Source organism: Lithobates pipiens, unplaced genomic scaffold (genome assembly GCF_037356315.1).
Source record: "Lithobates pipiens isolate NorthernLeopardFrog02 unplaced genomic scaffold, aLitPip1_a1.2 Scaffold_19, whole genome shotgun sequence".
NCBI classification, from domain to species: domain Eukaryota; kingdom Metazoa; phylum Chordata; class Amphibia; order Anura; family Ranidae; genus Lithobates; species Lithobates pipiens.
The window spans coordinates 2,422,177-2,443,409 of record NW_027507764.1 but is presented as its reverse complement, the minus strand read 5'-3'; the positions used below and the strand labels follow the sequence as shown (position 1 = coordinate 2,443,409).

At 48.9% G+C, this 21,233-nt stretch overlaps 3 non-coding genes across 3 annotated transcripts; 2 read left to right on the top strand and 1 right to left on the bottom strand.

Moving 5' to 3' along the window:
- Positions 1 to 6,031: 6,031 nt before the first annotated feature.
- TRNASTOP-UCA (transfer RNA opal suppressor (anticodon UCA)) lies at positions 6,032 to 6,119 on the bottom strand. The gene has a single exon. It is a non-coding gene; the product is annotated as a tRNA-Sec (tRNA).
- Positions 6,120 to 8,098: 1,979 nt separating this feature from the next.
- On the top strand, positions 8,099 to 8,185 carry TRNASTOP-UCA (transfer RNA opal suppressor (anticodon UCA)). The gene has a single exon. It is a non-coding gene; the product is annotated as a tRNA-Sec (tRNA).
- Positions 8,186 to 10,143: 1,958 nt separating this feature from the next.
- On the top strand, positions 10,144 to 10,230 carry TRNASTOP-UCA (transfer RNA opal suppressor (anticodon UCA)). Its single transcript has one exon. It is a non-coding gene; the product is annotated as a tRNA-Sec (tRNA).
- The last annotated feature ends 11,003 nt before the right edge of the window (positions 10,231 to 21,233 follow it).

The window sequence follows — 21,233 nt, the reverse complement described above, 5'->3', positions numbered from 1 at the left end:
AGGTGCATTTATACAGAGACTTGATTACACACAGGTGGATTCTATTTATCACCATCAGTCATTTAGGACAACATTGGATCATTCCGAGATCCTCGCTGAACTTCTGGAGTGAGTTTGCTGCACTGAAAGTAAAAGGGGCCGAATAATTTTGCACGCCCCACTTTTCAGTTTTTTATTTGCTAAAAAAGTTTAAAATATCCAATAGATTTCATTCCACTTCACAATTGTGTCCCACTTGTTGGTGATTCTTCACAAAAAATTAAAATTTTATATCTTTATGTTTAAAGCCTGAAATGTGGCAAAAGGTTGAAAAGTTCAAGGGGGCCGAATACTTTCGCAAGACACTGTGTATATATATATATATAAAAGTGAACCAGCGTAAAAAAAATAAAAAAATAAAGAAAAAGTCAAGTTGAGAGGTGCGCCTGTTCAACCTATGCAAATGCATTTATGTTGCTTGACATTTACTAAGATTTTGCTGCCGCTTGTGCATGCGCAGTGCATAAATTCACCTCGCTCAGTTCTAAGTGTACTTGCAGGCTTGCTCAGAGAAAGTTACATTCTCATTCTATTTTGGGCATATTTGTTACTTGGGCAGTTATTACTATACTTCCTCACATCACCCCCATAATATTGGCACTTCCAGCTTCTTTAGATTTAGAGATAAAGATGGCACGCCCCACGTCTACTGTGGCGCACCGATCGCCGCCTCCCGTGCGCCGCGAATACTTAAATGAAAGGGGAATTGCGCCGTGCTACACGCACAAATGTTGTGAATACAAAAATTGCTGTTGCACATGGGCGTGCGGCACAACCTGTTCGTAAATCAGCCCCAATGTATCTAAGATCAGATCCATATCACAGCAGACCACCAACGCCCAGAGGGTGGAATTTGGCCACTCTGCCACTGGGCAGCTATGGGTTTGTAGCCTGCACCCCAGACCACTGAGGATCATCCGGGGCAGTGATACCTTCCAGTCCATGTTGTATATAAAGCCTAAGCTGATTGGACAATTCAGCTTAGGTTTTTTTTTTTCCCCTAAACATAAAAAGAAAATTCTAATATTAGGATTGTGATTGGCAGGGAGCTCAACGAATAATCCAATCACAACGCAGGATGAGATGCCGCAGTAAGCAGAGACCGTGCTGGCCCAGCTGCGTGCTGTGCTGTGAAAAGCATTGTGGGTATTGACAAATGAGAACATATTTAAATATTTAAAGGGCAACTAAGAAAAAAAAACAAAAAACGGTTCAATTGTTTTATGTAAAAAAAAAGTTGATCTCGCATTTGAGGATTAATATATAAACACTTCCGGAATTTATCAGAGATGAAGATTTTGTACAACCGTGAAAAACAGAAATAAATAAAAACTCTCGGACACTTTGTACAGATTTACTGTATTATATCTAATATAACATATTATACATATTGAAAAAGTATTCATACCCCTTGAAATTCCCCCACATGTTGTCATGTTACACCCAAAAACGCAAATGTATTTTATTGGGATTTTATGTGATGGACCAACACAAAGTAATAATAATTGTGAAGTGGAAGAAAAATTATAAATTATACAATAAATATGTGAAAAGTGTGGGGGGGGGGGGAGGGGGGGCATTTGTATGGCGCCCCCTTTTCTCTGATACCCCTAACTAAAATCTAGTGGAACCAACTGCCTTCAGAAGTCCCCTAATTAGTAAATAGAGTCCACAAGTGTCGGCCCGTTTATAAGGGCCCACGGGCGTCGCCCCCTCTCTCCAGCAGCCACCCCCTCTATGACCAATGGATAGATTCATGCATAGTAAGTGCCGGTCCAGACGGCGAGCGGGCGGGGGTCACAGTGGCGGCATTTGATGGGCACAGGGGCTGCATTTGATGGCACAGTGGCAGCATGTGATGGGCACAGTGGCTGCATTTGATGGCACAGTGGCAACATGTGATGGGCACAGTGGCTGCAATTTTTGGACACAGTGGCTGCATGTGATGGGCACAGTGGCAGCGTTTGATGGGCACAGTGGCAGCATGTGATGGGCACAGTGGCTGCAATTTTTGGGCACAGTGGCTGCATGTGATGGGCACAGTGGCAGCGTTTGATGGGCACAGTGGCAGCATGTGATGGGCACAGTGGCTGCATGTGATGGCACAGTGGCTGCAATTTTTGGGCACAGTGGCAGCGTTTGATGGGCACAGTGGCTGCAATTTTTGGGCACAGTGGCTGTGTTTGATGGGCACAGTGAAGCTGCAATTGATGTTTTCTTTTTTCAGAGTTTTTCAGTTTGTTTGCACCACCCAAACATTTTGAGCAGCAGCCGCCACTGGAGTCCACCCATGTGTAATTTAATCTCAGTATAAATACAGCTGTTCTGTGAAGCCCTCAGAGGTTTGTTGGAGAACCTTAGTGAACAAACAGCATCATGAATGCCAAGGAACACACCAGACAGGTCAGGGATGAAGTTGTGGAGAAGTATAAAGCAGGGTTAGGGTATAAAAAAAAAAACTCCCAAGCTTTGAACATCTCACGGAGCTCTGTTCAATCCATCATCGGAAAATGGAAAGAGTATGGGCACAACTGCAAACCTACCAAGACATGGCCGTCCACCTAAACTGACCGGGCCGGGCAAGGAGAGCTTTCATCAGAGAAGAGCCAAGAGGTCCATGGTGACTCTGGAGGAGCTGCAGAGATCCACAGCTCAGGGGGGAGAATCTGTCCACAGGACAATTATTAGTCGTCTCTCCACAAATCTGCCCTTTATGGAAGAGTGACAAGAAGAAAGACATTGGAGGAAGAAAGTCATAAGAAGTCCTGTTTGTAGTTTGTGAGAAGCCATGTGGGGGAGGGGGCAGCAAACATGTGGAAGAAGGTGATCTGGTCAGAGGAGACCAAAATTCTACTTTATGGCCTAAAACTAAAACGCTATGTGTGGGGGAAACTAACACTGCCCATCCCCCTGAACACACCATCCCCACCGTGAGACATGGTGGAGGCAGCATCATGTGGTGGGGATGGTTTTCTTCAGCAGGGACAGGGAAGCTGGTCAGAGTTGATGGGAAGATGGATGGAGACAAATACAGGACAATCTTAGAAGAAAACCTGTTAGTCTGCAAAAGACTTGGGACCGGGGCGGAGGTTCCCCTTCCAGCAGGACAACGACCCGAAACATCCAGCCAGAGCTACAATGGAATGGTTTACATCAAAGCATATTCATGTGTTAGAATGGCCCAGTCACAGTCCAGACCTAAATCCCATTGAGAATCTGTGGCAAGACTTGAAAATCGCTGATCACAGACGCTCTCCATCCAATCTGACAGAGCTTGAGATATTTTACAAAGAAGAAGAATGGGCAGAAATGTTCTCTCTAGATGTGCAAAGCTGGTAGAGACACCCCCAAAAAGACTTGTAGAGAAAGGGGGTTCTACAAAGTATTGACTCCGGGGGGCGCCATACAAATGCCCCTCCCCCACACTTTACACATATTTATTTGTAAAACATTTTGAAAACCATTTATGAAAGGTCACGCAGATGCTGTCAATATGGGAGAAGAGAAGATATGCCCATACAATATAAAAATATAATGATACGAAGCCGTGCTTTTTTATAAATAAAGTTTTTTCATATTCTTACTTCTGCTATATGTCCTTTCCCAGCCCGTGCCGATATAGTCCCATTTTAAGAGGGTCTCTACATTTCATTCCTATAGGGATGATGCCGCTATCTAACACCTTACCATACCACACTAAACAATATCCTTCTTCTCCAAAAATCCTCCAAACACATCCACTACTTCATGGCCCTCTAATCTATTTTCATGAAATTGTTTCTTATTGTGTTCTTCTGCCTCCTTCTAACATCATCCTTCATCTCCTGAACTTCTCATTTCCCCCTCACTTCTGCTTCATAAGACCAGTGCACATTAATGGTGGTCATGTACATTGCTGTGTCCACTACAAATCCCAGAGTTCATTATCCACAGCTCCTAGTCCTTAGACCATAGTCCATCATCCCTAGTATTTAGACCATAGATCATAGTCCCTAGTCCTTAGACCATCATCCCTAGTATTTAGACCATAGATCATAGTCCCTAGTCCTTAGACCATCATCCCTAGTATTTAGACCATAGATCATAGTCCCTAGTCCTTAGACCATCATCCCTAGTATTTAGACCATAGATCATAGTCCCTAGTCCTTAGACCATCATCCCTAGTATTTAGACCATAGATCATAGTCCCTAGTCCTTAGACCATCATCCCTAGTATTTAGACCATAGATCATAGTCCCTAGTCCTTAGACCATCATCCCTAGTATTTAGACCATAGATCATAGTCCCTAGTCCTTAGACCATCATCCCTAGTATTTAGACCATAGATCATAGTCCCTAGTCCTTAGACCATCATCCCTAGTATTTAGACCATAGATCATAGTCCCTAGTCCTTAGACCATCATCCCTAGTATTTAGACCATAGATCATAGTCCTTAGTCCTTAGAACAGCCTTTCTCAACCTTTTCAACACAGAGGAACCCTTGAAATAGTTCTCCAGTCTCGAGGAACCCCTCCTAAAAATTAGACATCTACAACTCATGATACATTAGTGTGATGGTCGGTGGGAAGAACGGTCCTTATACTTATGGTCATTGGGAAGAATTACCTCCTTACAGATAGCTAAAAAGATCAATGGTTTTGGTGGGAACTTATCTGAGAGGCAGAAATTGCCCAATGCCGAAGGAACCCCTAGCAACCTCTGGAGGAACCCTAGGGTTTCACAGAACCCTGGTTGAGAATCACTGCCTTAGACCATAGTCCCTAGTTCTTAAATCATAGTTCTGAGAGCATAGTCCTTGGTTCTTCGTCCCTAGTGCTGGCACCCAGCTCCACCCCACCAGGGCTGGACTGGGACAGAAATTTGGCCCTGGACTTCATCCAGACCGGCCCACTTACATTTTGAGTGTCCCATCAGCACTCCCTTACATCAGAGTGTCCCATCACCAGCCCCCTTACATCAGAGTGTCCCATTACCAGCCCCCTTACATCAGAGTGTCCCATCACCAGCCCCCTTACATCAGAGTGTCCCATTACCAGCCCCCTTACATCGGAGTGTCCCATCACCAGCCCCCTTACATCAGAGTGTCCCATCACCAGCCCCCTTACATCAGAGTATCCCATCAGCACCCCCTTACATCAGAGTGTCCCATCACCAGCCCCCTTACATCAGAGTGTCCCATCACCACCTCCTTACATCAGAGTGTCCCATCACCAGCCCCCTTACATCAGAGTGTCTCATCAGCAGCCCCCTTACATCAGAGTGTCCCATCAGCAGCCCCCTTACATCAGAGTGTCCCATCAGCAGCTCCCTTACATCAGAGTGTCCCATCAGCAGCCCCCTTACATCAGAGTGTCCCATCAGCAGCCCCCTTACATCAGAGTGTCCCATCAGCAGCCACCTTACAACAGAGTGTCCCATTACCAGCCCCCTTACATCAGAGTGTCCCATTACCAGCCCCCTTACATCAGAGTGTCCCATCACCAGCCCCCTTACATCAGAGTGTCCCATCACCAGCCCCCTTACATCAGAGTGTCCCATCACCAGCCCCCTTACATCAGAGTGTCCCATCAGCAGCCCCCTTACATCAGAGAGTCCCATCAGCAGCCCCCTTACATCAGAGTGTCCCATCAGCAGCCCCCTTACATCAGAGTGTCCCATCAGCAGCCCCCTTACATCAGAGTGTCCCATCAGCAGCCCCCTTACATCAGAGTGTCCCATCAGCAGTGCCCGTACATCAGAGTGGCCCACTGAGCCATCGGCCCACCGGGAAGCTCCCGGTAGTCCCGATGGCCAGTACATGCCTGCACCCCACCATGGCAATCCATGACGCTGATCCAGAGTAATCTGGGTCCTGTGCTCCCGACACCTCGGGGGAAACCAGACAGTATCCTGGACAAGAGGCACTGCTATTGGTAAAGTAGGTATTTGGCATTTTGGATGCATATAAAAGAACACAACGTATCTAAGACCAATATCACACCAGACCACCAACGCCCAGAGGGTGGAATTGGGTCACTCTGCCGCTAGGCAGCTACAGGTTTGAAGCCTGCACCCTAGAACCACTGAGGATCATCTGGGCAATGCCTTCATCCATCCCACGTTTTATATAAAGCCTGAGCTGATTGGACGATTCAGGTTAGGGAGGTTTTTTTATCCTAAATATAAAAAGAAAATTCTAATATTGGGACTGTGATTGACACGGAGCTCAATGAATAATCCAATCACAACACAGTATATGTAGGATAAGATGAAGCAGTAAGCACAGTGCTGGCCCAGCTGCATGCTATGCTGTTAAAAGCATTGTGGGTATTGGCAAAGGGGAACATATTTACATATTTAAAGGGCAACTAAGAAAAAAACGGTTCAATTGTTTTATGGAAAAAAGTTGAACTCACATTTGAGGATTAATATATAAACACTTCCGGAATTTATCAGAGATGAAGATTTTGTACAACCATGAAAAACAAAAATGCCTAGTTCTTAGATCATAGTCCTTAGAGCACAGTCCCTAGTTCTTAGACCATAGTCCTTCGAGCACAGTCCCTAGTCCTTAGACCATAGTCCCTAGTTCTTATACCATAGTTCTTAGAGCACAGTCACTAGTCCTTTGATCATAGTCCCTAGTCCTTAGACCATAGTCCCTAGTTCTTATACCATAGTCCTTAGAGTACAGTCACTAGTCCTTAGACCAGTGGTGGCCAACCAGTGGCCCGGGGGCCACATGTGGCCCGCAGAGCCCTTTGATGTGGCCCGCGGCGTCCTGCTCTGGAATGGCGGGTTAACAAGCCCAGATCACAGGTTGCCGACCCGTCATACCACAGCACATGTGTTGTGAATGAAGCGGGTGGTAGAGGAAGAAAACGGCTGCAGAGCAGAGCCCATAAGCCAATGCTTCCTGTACAGCGCCGGCTTTTGCCATAGGCAGAGTCTATGGCAAAGTTCAGTTAACCCACAGCACTACCCTGCACCCGCGGTGTGGGTAATCATCAGTGTGAAAGCAGTTTAGGCCCTTTTCACAAGATCGGCCTACCCAATCGGTCCCTCTACTCACCTCTACAGAGTGGCAGATGTAAACAGACTTTTGTCCATTTACTCCCGCCTGCCTCCAATTCCGGTCCTAAAAATCTGATAGAAAATAGAAAAGAGTTCGCCCCCTTCCATCTGGGTGGATCGGATCGGAGGGCCTATAGAGTAGCTGTGACCTGTCATCCGCCCGCTCCGCTCGTTGTAGCCCGCGACTGGTTACCAAGTTGCTTAAGTGGCCCTCGCTCTTAAAAAGGTTGGGCACCCCTGTTCTAAGGACTAGGTACCATGGCCTTTGGTATAAGGACTAGGGACTATAGTCTAAAGACTAGGGGCTATGGTCTAAGAACTAGCGACTGTGGTCTAAGGACTGTGGTCTAAGAACTTGGGACTGTGGTCTAAGGACTATGGTCTAAGAACTAGGGACTGCGGTCTAAGGACTATGGTCTAAGAACTAGGGACCAGGGACTGTGGTCTAAGGACTATGGTCTAAGAACTAGGGACCAGGGACTGTGGTCTAAGGACTATGGTCTAAGAATTAGGGAGTAGGGACTTTGGTCTAAGGACTTTGGTCTAAGAACTAGGGACTATGGTCTAAGGACTAGTGACTGTGCTCTAAGGACTATGATCTAAGAACTAGGCATTTCTGTTTTTCATGATTGTACAAAATCTTCATCTCTCATAAATTCCAGAAGTGTTTATATATTAATCCTCAAATGCGAGTTCAACTTTTTTACATAAAACAATTGAACCGTTTTTCTTCTTAGTTGCCCTTTAAATATTTAAATATGTTCCCATTTGCCAATACCCACAATGCTTTTAACAGCATAGCATGCAGCTGGGCCAGCACTGTGCTTACTGCTTCATCTTATCCTACATATACTGTGTTGTGATTGAATTATTCATTGAGCTCCGTGTCAATCACAGTCCCAATATTAGAATTTTCTTTTTATATTTAGGATAAAAAAACCTCCCTAAGCTGAATCGTCCAATCAGCTCAGGCTTTATATAAAACGTGGGATGGATGGAGACATTGCCCAGATGATCCTCAGTGGTCTGGGGTGCAGGCTTCAAACCTGTAGCTGCCTAGCGGCAGAGTGGTTCAATTCCACCCTCTGGGCGTTGGTAGTCTGGTGTGATATTGGTCTTAGATACGTTGTGTTCTTTTATATGCATCCAAAATGCCAAATACCTACTTTACCAATAGCAGTGCCTCTTGTCCAGGATGCTGTCTGGTTTCCTCCGAGGTGTTGGGAGCACAAGACCCAGATTGCTCTGGATCAGCGTCATGGATTGCCATCGTGGGGTGCAGGCATGTATTGGCCATCGGGACTACCGGGAGTGTCCCGGTGGGCCGATGGCTCAGTGGGCCACTCTGATGTACGGGTGCTGTAAGGGGGCTGCTGATGGGACACTCTGATGTAAGGGGGCTGGTAATGGGACACTCTGATGTAAGGGGGCTGGTGATGGGACACTCTGATGTAAGGGGGCTGGTGATGGGACACTCTGATGTAAGGGGGCTGGTAATGGGACACTCTGATGTAAGGGGGCTGGTGATGGGACACTCTGATGTAAGGGGGCTGGTGATGGGACACTCTGATGTAAGGGGGCTGGTGATGGGACACTCTGATGTAAGGGGGCTGGTGATGGGACACTCTGATGTAAGGGGGCTGGTGATGGGACACTCTGATGTAAGGGGGCTGGTGATGGGACACTCTGATGTAAGGGGGCTGGTGATGGGACACTCTGATGTAAGGGGGCTGGTGATGGGACACTCTGATGTAAGGGGGCTGGTGATGGGACACTCTGATGTAAGGGGGCTGGTGATGGGACACTCTGATGTAAGGGGGCTGGTGATGGGACACTCTGATGTAAGGGGGGTGGTGATGGGACACTCTGATGTGAGGGGGTGCTGATGGGACACTCTGATGTAAGGGGGCTGCTGATGGGACACTCTGATGTAAGGGGGCTGGTAATGGGACACTCTGATGTAAGGGGGCTGCTGATGGGACACTCTGATGTAAGGGGGCTGCTGATGGCACACTCTGATGTAAGGGGGCTGGTGATGGGACACTCTGATGTAAGGGGGCTGGTGATGGGACACTCTGATGTAAGGGGGCTGGTGATGGGACACTGTGATGTAAGGGGGCTGGTGATGGGACACTGTGATGTAAGGGGGCTGTTGATGGGACACTCTGATGTAAGGGGGCTGGTGATGGGACACTCTGATGTAAGGGGGCTGGTGATGGGACACTCTGATGTAAGGAGGCTGCTGATGGGACACTCTGATGTAAGGGGGCTGGTGATGGGACACTCTGATGTAAGGGGGCTGGTAATGGGACACTCTGATGTAAGGGGGCTGCTGATGGGACACTCTGATGTAAGGGGGCTGGTGATGGGACACTCTGATGTAAGGGGGCTGGTGATGGGACACTCTGATGTAAGGAGGCTGCTGATGGGACACTCTGTTGTAAGGGGGCTGCTGATGGGACACTCTGATGTAAGGGGGCTGGTGATGGGACACTCTGTTGTAAGGGGGCTGGTGATGGGACACTCTGATGTAAGGGGGCTGGTGATGGGACACTCTGATGTAAGGGGGCTGGTGATGGGACACTCTGATGTAAGGAGGCTGCTGATGGGACACTCTGTTGTAAGGGGGCTGCTGATGGGGACTATGGTCTAAGAACTAGGCATTTCTGTTTTTCATGATTTTACAAAATCTTCATCTCTGATAAATTCCAGAAGTGTTTATATATTAATCCTCAAATGCGAGTTCAACTTTTTTACATAAAACAATTGAACCGTTTTCCTTCTTAGTTGCCCTTTAAATATTTAAATATGTTCCCATTTGCCAATACCCACAATGCTTTTCACAACACAGCATGCAGCTGGGCCAGCACTGTGCTTACTGCTTCATCTTATCCTGCATATACTGCATTGTGATTGGATTATTCATTGAGCTCCGTGTCAATCACAATCCTAATATTAGAATTTTCTTTTTATATTTAGGATTAAAAAAAAAACCTGAATCGTCCAATCAGCTCAGGCTTTATATAAAACGTGGGATGGATGAAGACATTGCCCAGATGATCCTCAGTGGTCTGGAGTGCAGGCTTCAAACCTGTAGCTGCCTAGCGGCAGAGTGGTTCAATTCCACCCTCTGGGCGTTGGTGGTCTGGTGTGATATTGGTCTTAGGTACATTGCATTCTTTTATATGCATCCAAAATGCCAAATACCTACTTTACCAATAGCAGTGCCTCTTGTCCAGGATACTGTCTGGTTTCCCCCGAGGTGTCGGGAGCACAGGACCCAGATTGCTCTGGATCAGCGTCATGGTGGGGTTGCCATGGTGGGGTGGAGCTGGGTGCCAGCACTAGGGACTAAGAACCAAGGACTATGCTCTCAGAACTATGATTTTAGAACTAGGGACTATGGTCTAAGGACTAGGGACTATGATCTATGGCAGGGGTGCCCAACCAGCGGCCCAGGGGCCACATGTGGCCCGCAACCTCCTGCTCTGGGATAAAATAGAAAGAATACTGTTATTAAAGGTCAGTTTATTACTGAAATCGCAGTGTATATATGGGCATATCTGTTCTGCAGTGGTTACTGGGCTGCTTTCAAACTGATCCGCAGGTGCAGCGCAGTTTACCTGCACTGAGCCATAGACTTCTATTATTACCTGCGGGTTCGGTGAGCTTTCTGAAAGTGCACCAAACCTGCAGAATATAATAGAAGTCTATTGCAAACTGCAGGAAAGCCAAAAGGTACACGGCGTTGCACACGTGGTGCCGGTAAACCGCAGTGCATAAGTGTGAAAGCAGCCTTGGACCCCTTTCACACGGTCAGTCCGACCAATTGGACCCTCCATTCACCTCTAAGTAGTGGCAGACATAAACCGACTTGTGTTCTACCTCCAATACAATCCGTCAAAAAGTATCGTGGGCTGCATCTGTGTCCGCTCTGCGGATGCAGAGTGGACACGGATATGCCATCCACCCGCTCCGCTCATTGTGGCCCACGACTGGTTACCAAGTCGCTTAAGTGGCCCTTGCTCTTCAAAAGGTAGGGCAACCCTGCCTTAGACCATAGTCCCTAGTTCTTAGACCACAGTCTGTAGTTCTTAGACCACAGTCCCAAGTTCTTAGACCATAGTCCTTAGACCACAGTCCCAAGTTCTTAGACCATAGTCCTTAGACCACAGTCCCAAGTTCTTAGACCATAGTCCCTAGTCCTTAGACCACAGTCCCTAGTTCTTAGACCATAGTTCTTAGACCACAGTCCCTAGTTCTTAGACCATAGTCCCTAGTTCTTAGAGCACAATCCCAAGTTCTTAGACCATAGTCCTTAGACCACAGTCCCAAGTTCTTAGACCATAGTCCCTAGTCCTTAGACCACAGTCCCTAGTTCTTAGACCATAGTCCTTAGACCACAGTCCCTAGTTCTTAGACCATAGCCCCTAGTCTTTAGACTATAGTCCCTAGTCCTTATACCATAGTCCATGGTACCTAGTCCTTGTACCAGGGGTGCCCAACCTTTTTAAGAGCGAGGGCCACTTAAGCAACTTGGTAACCAGTCGCGGGCTACAACGAGCAGAGCGGGCGGATGACAGGTCACAGCTACTCTATAGGCCCTCCGATCCGATCCACCCAGATGGAAGGGGGCGAACTCCCTTCTATTTTTTATCAGATTTTTTAGGACCGGAATTGGAGGCAGGCGGGAGTAAACGGACAAAAGTCTGTTTACATCTGCCGCTCTGTAGAGGTGAATTGAGGGTCCGATTGGGTAGGGCCGATCGGGTGGAAGGGGCCTAAACTGCTTTCACACTGATGATTACCCACACCGCGGGTGCAAGGTAGTGCTGCGGGTTAACTGAACTTTGCCATAGACTCTGCCTGTGGCGAAAGCTGGTGCTGTACAGGAAGCATTGGCTTATGGGCTTTGCTCTGCAGCCATTTTCTTCCTCTACCACCCGCTTCATTCACAACACCTGTGCTGCTGTATGACGAGTCGGCAACCTGTGATCTGGGCTATTTAACCCGCCATTCCAGAGCAGGAGGTCGCGGGGCACATCAAAGGGCTCCGTGGGCCACATGTGGCCCCCGGGCCACCCCTGCCTTAGACCATAGTCTCTAGTCCTTAGACCATAGTCCATAGTTCTTAGACAATATCCCCTAGTTCCTTAGACCATAGTCCTTAGACCATAATCCACAATCCCTAATTTCTGGCCATAGTACCTAGACCTTTCACCATGGTCCCTAGTCACAGTTACATAGTTACATAGTTAGTCAGGTTGAATAAAGACACAAGTCCATCCAGGTCAACCACAAAAAAATAAAATAATAATAATATCATACAATCCCATATACCCAATTCTATACCCATAGTGGATCCAGAGGAAGGCGAAAAACCCCAGCAGAGCCATCATCCAATTTGCTAAAGCAGGGGAAAAAATTCCTTCTTGATCCCCCGAGAGGCAATCGGATTTTCCCCGGATCAACTTTACCTATAAATGTCAGTACCCAGTTATATTCTGTACACTTGGGGAAATAATCCAGGCCTTTCTTAAAGCAATCCACTGAGCTGGCCAGAACCACCTCTGCAGGGAGTCTATTCCACATTTTCACAGCTCTTACTGTGAAGAAACCTTTCCATATTTGGAGTCCTTAGACCATACTTCTTAGACTATAGTCCATAGTCCCTATTTTTTCAACCGTAGTCCATAGTCCCTAGTCCTTAGACAATAGTGTTAAGTTCTTAGACCATAGACCCTAGTCCTTAGACCAAAGTCTATAGTCCACATCCCATAGTCAATCCCAATAGTGATCAAGAGAGGTTGTCTACGTTCCTACATACAGTGGGGTCATAGGGAATGAACGCAGCCACCCTCCAACAGGAAGTCCAATCACAAAAAGAATTTGGAGATTTTGAAGGAGGCTGATAGCAATAGAAGGTGAGAATACAGTTTGGAATAGAATTTTATTTGGAACTTTATTCACATTGACATAAACAGGAGTCAGAGAACAGGAATAGTTTCTTGTTGGGGGGCTGGGACCACTTCATCGCTTTGTGATTCCAAGTCGTTAGTAAATGGAGGTGTCTGCACCGTGCGTGCTCCTCGGTGAATGTCCTCTCTCCGTCACATTAATTTATTCACGCCGCACAAAGACGGGCAAATATTTTTCTGCCGCCCAATAATTGCATTGGCTGTTTACTCTTCCTGCGTTCACAGAATGTCCTGAAAGTTATTAATTATCTCCGGCTCCGGCTTATTAGCACGTGTCAGTAAAGCAGCCTGCCGTTTATGTAAATCAGATCTGGAAACAGATGAAGCTGAATTTTTACTTCTGAACCTTCGTGAACCCCGAACACCTCCGCCGAATGGAACGTCCCTGACGTCTGGCTGGAGGGCAGGAAACGCTCATTGCCTAGAAATTGAGTCTGGTGAAAGTGGGACGCTGCGATTACCGTGCTGAGCCCATCACCGGGCCTATGATTACACTTCGCCGCAATTACGTTTTTATTTAACAGAATATGGCCGCTAGTCTCATAATCAAAGCAGGAGGACCGGGGACACCAGACTTCTATTCCTCTCTATATATCCCTCTACCCCTCACCCTCCTTCTCTCTACCCCTCACCCTCCTTCTCTCTACCCCTCACCCTCCTTCTCTCTACCCCTCACCCTCCTTCTCTCTACCCCCTCACCCTCCTTCCTTCTCTCTATACCTCACCCTCCTTCCCTCTATCCCTCACCCTCCTTCCTTCTCTCTATACCTCACCCTCCTTTTCTCTATCTCTCGCCCTCCCTCCCTCTATACCTCACCCTCTATCAGTCACCCTCCTCTCTATCCCTCGCCTTCCCTCCCTCCCTCTGTCCCTCACCCTCCCTCCTTCTATCCCTCGCCCTCCTTTCCTTGCCCTTCCTCCTTCTATCCCTCCTTCCCTCTATATTTCCCCCTCCCTCCCTCTATCCCTCACCCTTCCTCCCTCTATCCTTCGCCCTCCTTCCCTCCCTCTATCCTTCGCCCTCCCAATATCCTTCAACCTCTCTCCCTCTATCCCTCGCCCTCCCTCCCTTTTTCCTTCCCCCTCCCTCCTTCTATCCCTCGCCCTCCCTCCCCTCACCCTCCCTCCCTCTCTCTATCCTCTGCCCTCCCTCCCTCTATCCTTCGCCCTCCCTCCCTCTATCCCTCACCCTTCCTCCATCTATCCTTCGCCCTCCCTCTATCCTTCGCCCTCCCACCCTCCCCTCACCCTCCCTCCCTCTATCCTTCGCCCTCCCTGCATCTATTCTTCGCCCTCCCTCCCCCTATCCTTCGCCCTCCCTCCCCCTATCCTTCACCCTCCCTCCCTCTATCCTTAGCCCTCCTTCCCTCTATCCCTCGCCCTCCATCCCTCTATTCTTCACCCTCCCTCCCTCTATTCTTCACCCTCCCTCCCTCTATCCTTAGCCCTCCCTCCCTCTATCCCTCGCCCTCCATCCCTCTATTCTTCACCCTCCCTCCCTCTATTCTTCACCCTCCCTCCCTCTATCCCCCGCCCTCCCTCCCTCTATCCTTCACCCTCCTTCCCTCTATCCCTCGCCCTCCCTCCCTCTATCCTTCACCCTCCATCCCTCACCCTCCCTCCCTCTATCCCTCACCCTCCCTCCCTCTATCCTTCCCCCTCCCTCCCTCTATCCTTCACCCTCCCTCCCTCTATCCTTCGCCCTCCTTCCCTCTATCCCTCGCCCTCCCTCCCTCTATCCTTCACCCTCCTTCCCTCTATCCCTCGCCCTCCCTCCCTCTATCCTTCGCCCTCCTTCCCTCTATCCTTCACCCTCCCTCCCTCTATCCCTCACCCTCCCTCCCTCTATCCCTCACCCTCCCTCCCTCTATCCTTCGCCCTCCCTCCCTCTATCCTTCGCCCTCCCTCCCTCTATCCTTCGCCCTCCCTCCCTCTATCCTTCACCCTCCCTCCCTCTATCCTTCGCCCTCCCTCCCTCTATCCTTCACCCTCCCTCCCTCTATCTCTCACCCTTCCTCCATCTATCCTTCGCCCTCTCTCCCTCTATCCTTCACCCTCCCTCCCTCTAACCCTCGCCCTCCCTCCCTCTATCCTTTGCACTCCCTCCCTCTATCCCTCGCCCTCCCTCCCTCTATCCTTCGCCCTCCCTCCCTCTATCCTTCACCCTCCCTCTATCCCTTGCCCTTCCTCTATCCTTCACTCTCCCTCCCTCTATCCCTCGCCCTCTCTCCCTCTATCCTTCGCCCTCCCTCCCTCTATCCTTCCCCCTCCCTCCCTCTATCCTTTCCCCTCCCTCCATCCCTCGCCCTCTCTCCCTCTATCCCTCACCCTCCCTCCCTCTATCCTTCACCCTCCCTCCCTCTATCCATCGCCCTCCCTCCCTCTATTCTTTGCCCTCCCTCCCTCTATCCTTTGCCCTCCCTCCCTCTATCCTTCACCCTCCCTCCCTCTATCCCTCACCCTTCCTCCATCTATCCTTCGCCCTCCCTCCCTCTAACCCTCGCCCTCCCTCCCTCTATCCTTTGCCCTCCCTCCCTCTATCCTTCGCACTCCCTCCCTGTATTCTTCACCCTACCTCTATCCCTCGCCCTCCCTCTATCCTTCACCCTCCCTCCCTCTATCCCTTGCCCTCCCTCCCTCTATCCTTCACCCTTCCTCCATCCCTTGCCCTCCCTCCCTCTATCCTTCACCCTTCCTCCATCCCTTGCCCTCCCTTCCTCTATCCTTCACCCTCCCTCCCTCTATCCTTCACCCTCCCTCCCTCTATCCTTCACCCTCCTTCCCTCTATCCTTCTCCCTCCCTCCCTCTATCCCTCGCCCTCCCTCCCTCCCTCTATCCTTCCCCCTCCCTCCCTCTATCCTTCCCCCTCCCTCTCTCTATCCTTCCCCCTCCCTCTATCCTTCACCCTCCCTCTATCCTTCACCCTCCCTCCCTCCATCCCTCGCCATCCCTCCCTCTATCCTTCCCCCTCCCTCTATCCTTCACCCTCCCTCCCTCTATCCCTCGCCCTCCCTCCCTCTATCCTTCCCCCTCCCTCCCTCTATCCTTCACCCTCCCTCCCTCTATCCTTCCCCCTCCCTCTATCCTTCACCCTCCCTCCCTCTATCCTTCACCCTCCCTCTATCCTTCACCCTCCCTCCCTCTATCCTTCACCCTCCCTCCATCCTTCACCCTCCCTCCCTCTATCCTTCCCCCTCCCTCTATCCTTCACCCTCCCTCCCTCTATCCCTCGCCCTCCCTCCCTCTATCCTTCGCCCTCCCTCCCTCTATCCTTCACCCTCCCTCTATCCTTCGCCCTCCCTCCCTCTATCCTTCACCCTCCCTCTATCCTTCACCCTCCCTCCATCCTTCACCCTCCCTCCCTGTCTCCCTCGCCCTCCCTCCCTCTATCCTTTGCCCTCCCTCACTCTATCCCTCGCCCTCTCTCACTCTATCCTTTACCCTCCCTCTATCTCTCGCCCTCCCTCTATCCTTCACCCTCCCTCCCTCTTTTCCCTCACCCTCCCTCCCTCTATCCCTCGCCCTCCCTCCCTCTTTCCCTCACCTTCCCTCCCTCTATCCCTCCCTCTTTTTGTTCACCCTCCCTTCCTCTATCCTTCACCTCCTTAAAGTGACATTAGACCTTTAATTTTTATTAAAATAATTACCATGTTATACTTACCTTCTCTGTAGTAGTCTTGCACTGAGCACCCCCAATCCTCCTCTTCTGGGGTCCCCTGCCAGCACTCCAGGCTCCTTCTTACTGCAGCTTCTGCACCCCTGCGCTGTGGCAGTCTATAGAATCCTGACATCATCAAGACCAGCCCAGTGAGGACGCAGAGGAACAGTCCAGTTGGGTTGCACTGATTCCCACCTGACTGAAGGTGTCACTGTCACCGTCAGTGGGTGTGGAACAGCAGCAGGCTGGATGCATTGAATATTGCCTCTTGCTCAGAAATGGTTCAGTGGGTGTGGTTTCCCTGCTGTGCATTCTGGGAGAGGGTATTTAAGGTACCGATGCCATTTTTCTGGGTTTGTTGTTTCTGGGGTCCGTGATCCCAACCCCAGGGCCCTCCTGGCCTGGGGTGTGTGACGCATGGCCTTGCGCCTCGGGGCCTGCTGGCCCGAGGCTCTGCAACTGAGAGTGTAGACCCAGGAATGTCTCCCAGAATGCCAGGTGACCTACCCATGGACACCCTCTCTTGCATTGCATGCTGGGTAGGACATAAAAGAACCCTGAGCGGCCATCTTAGGTCTCTTCTGGACGCATGGTCTGCATGTGAGGACCTGTGAGGAGGTTTCCAGAAAGAGCAGTCTACAGCCATTGCAGAGCACAACTCAAACAGCGATCTGACAGCGTGAGATACACAGTGACTGGATTGGGAAAGATCCAGAGACACTCGTCTGAGCATCAAAGGACCTGGTTCACCCAGCGGAGCAGAGCGGTGTGACAGAGCCGGCCGATGTTGAAGCAAGCCACAGAGCACCGGACCAGAGCTACCATACAGAGCTTCAGATACAGTTGGTGAGCGGGTTGCAGCCCACAGTTTCATTACTCACTTGCATCAAGTCAGTCTCATATACAGTGTTTGCTGGGACCTGTAGTTCTACAGAAGAAGTTCACAGAAACTGACTTTAGGCAGGCATAAGGCCTAACTTTCATTGCATCTTAAGCATTGTACTATACTTAAGGAAACACTCACTGGAACATTTACAGAAACAGTAACAGGACCACTCACTCCTTAATCCTAATTTATTTACTCTTTGGATTACAATTTATAAGAGACCATCATAGCTAGCAGAAGACAAGAAGATTAAAGACTGTGTACTTTTAATGAGATCTCGTAACTAGCTATTAAAGTAGGGGGAGCTCCCTTATATTTAGACTGTGTATAATCGTTGTTCAGTTTCATTGTCCTGTCATTTTATGATAAAGTGACAGTACAATTATTGTAATCACCTGTCTATCACAATTTACAGTAAAGTATACTTCTGGTTAAGTACCTCAATTGTGTGGAGTATTGCTTTCTCCCAGCAGGTGGAGCCATTGGATACCCTGGTGGTAATATAGGTATATTATATTGTATTGTGTATTGTGGGGTTATCTCTCCTCATTTCATTACACACTCCACATCGCACCACAGCTGTGTCAAGGGGACTGAGTCAAGTCAATGGGGGTTCATTAGCAGAGTGCAGGTCCAAATCAATTTCAGCAGCTCCTTTGGGGGTCAGTGCTACACTTATACACTCTATTTTTTCTTTTACTTACTTTTTTTTCTCTCTTGTCTTCTCTTATCTTTCATCTTTTTTCCTTTTCACACCCTATTTCACTGCTCACTGGCCACTTTGGCTGTCAGTTTCTTATCCACCTTAGCTCTCCCTTGCGCAATTATTTTCCCACCATTCTACATCACCTTCTCTTAATTGGTTTACTCACTATTTGTATCTCACACATAGAAACGCCCTCGGTCTCTGTCCTGCCCTGTTGGTTGCACGTGGGGCGTCTCCGCCTAGTTGTCCGCCGCGGCTTCCTACTGGGAGCACCTTTCGGTTGGCATTTCACGCCGGTCACTTTCCCTATATAAACTACAGCGAGTCAATTTGCGTCGGTTGGGGGGACTGCACCCCTACCTCTGTTTATTATTGCTTTTTATTATTCTATCTAAGTACATTATTATTATAATGTTATAATTATTATTATTAGATTTTTAATTTTTAATTATAGATCCATCATGTTGCTTTCTCCTGATGAGTGGCCTCCTACCCACGAAACGCGTAGAGCTGCCTGTTCGTTATAACTCCACATATATCTATCCTTACAAATGAATTTATCGCCAATACCTATCTCAGGATCAATGAGGCCCTAGGTTTTATAAGTCTTTGGTAAACTATTTATTATTTTTTGTCCGCCATATTCATGATATCGAAGTATTATTTGTGTATTGTACTACTTTTGTATTAATTTATGTGTTTTTCATTTTATATTGCTATCTGTATTACATGGCATGCAATTAATTAAACCTGATTATGTTCACCTATTTACCTATCTGGCTAACCACGAGCTTCATTTAAAGTCCCACCTTTTGGCTCTGCCCTCCTTTTTCTGACCATTTAACAAGTCTGTGGCAGAGACTTTGGCATATCATCGGCTGCTTGGTCAAGTGAGAGGGGCCTATCCGGTGACTGCTGGATCCAGTCTGTGGAGCTGTTTGTCCTCTGGATCTGACTGATACCTCTAACCCGCAAATACCAGGTGCCTCAACTCCCCTTATCCTCTAACCCTCTGTTGAAGGACTGTGTCTTGTGTCTTTCTTTGATGTTATCCCTAAATAAATCTTCAAAAAAAGGACCACGTGTCTGATATATCTTCATTTGGGCTACTTTCCACGGGACCCCCCTATAATGGAGGGGGGAACTGCAATTTACAGCCAATGACATCTGATCACGAAAGTAAACAGAAGCCGGTTATAGGCTTCTGAAAAGAAGAAACCCGTTAATTGGCTTCTGTTGGAGGGACATTGGTCCCCTTAGTGCCCAGCAGTGCCACCAAGCAGTGCCCTCTCAGATAGGAAGGATAACCTGCCACATATTTGTGGCAGTATTGAATTGTAAGTCTTGTCAACTTGCTGCACATCTTCCCTGGCAGGTTGTAGACTTGCAGAGCACTTGACGCACAAGTTCTAGTTGACACGTTTCCAGTTTCGTGGCAAGTCTCTAGCAAGAGCGAAGTTGCAGTGGTGAGTCTACAGCAAGAGCCATACAATCATAATATCTTTCAATAAGCACATACCACATACACTGCATATATCATTTGAGGAAAATATGCTTATAAAATAGTTTACCATTTGCCAATTAAAAAAAAGATGTCCCTGGATTTCATTTTAAAAATCTGGCCACCTTAGATTATAGATTTGCGCTGCTTGCTTATATTTTCTTGCCAAAAACAGACACTTGAGGGGCTCTTGCTATAGACTTGCGGGGCTCTTACTGAAGACTTGTGGGGCTCTTGCTGCAGACTTGCGGGGCTCTTGTTGCAGACTTGCGGGGCTCTTGCTACAGACTTGAGGGGCTCTTGTTATAGACTTGCGGGGCTCTTGCTACAGACTTGCGAGGCTCTTGTTGCAGACTTGCGGGGCTCTTATTACAGACTTGTGGGGCTCTTGCTATACTCTTGTGGGGCTCTTGCTATAGACTTGCGGGGCTCTTGTTGCAGACTTGCGGGGCTCTTCCTATAGGCTTGCGGGGCTCTTGTTGCAGACTTGTGGGGCTCTTGCTACAGACTTGAGAGGCTCTTGCTATAGACTTGCGGGGCTCTTGCTACAGACTTGTGGGGCTCTTGCTATAGACTTGCGGGGCTCTTGCTATAGACTTGCGGGGCTCTTGCTACAGACTTGAGGGGCTCTTGCTATAGACTTGCGGGGCTCTTGCTATAGCCTTGCGGGGCTCATGCTGCAGATATGCGGGCCTCTTGCTATAGACTTGCGGGGCTCTTGCTATAGCCTTGCGGGGCTCATGCTGCAGATATGCGGGCCTCTTGCTATAGACTTGCGGGGCTCTTGCTATAGACTTGCGGAGTTCTTGCTATAGACTTGCGGGGCTCTTGCTATAGACTTGCGGGGCTCTTGCTATAGACTTGCGGGGCTCTTGCTATAGACTTGCGGGGCTCTTGCTATAGACTTGCGGGGCTCATGCTGCAGATATGCGGGCCTCTTGCTATAGACTTGTGGGGCTCTTGCTATAGACTTGAGGGGCTCTTGTTACAGACTTGCGGGGCTCTTGTTGCAGACTTGCGGGGCTCTTGCTATAGACTTGCGGGGCTCATGCTGCAGATATGCGGGCCTCTTGCTATAGACTTGCGGGGCTCTTGCTATAGACTTGTGGGGCTCTTGTTGCAGACTTGTGGGGCTCTTGCTACAGACTTGCGAGGCTCTTGTTGCAGACTTGCGGGGCTCTTGTTACAGACTTGAGGGGCTCTTGCTATACTCTTGCGGGGCTCTTGCTATAGACTTGCCGGGCTCTTGTTGCAGACTTGCGGGGCTCTTCCTATAGGCTTGTGGGGCTCTTGTTGCAGACTTGCGGGGCTCTTGCTATAGACTTGAGGGGCTCTTGCTACAGACTTGCGGGGCTCTTGCTATAGACTTGTGGGGCTCTTGCTGCAGACTTGCAGGGCTCTTGCTGCAGA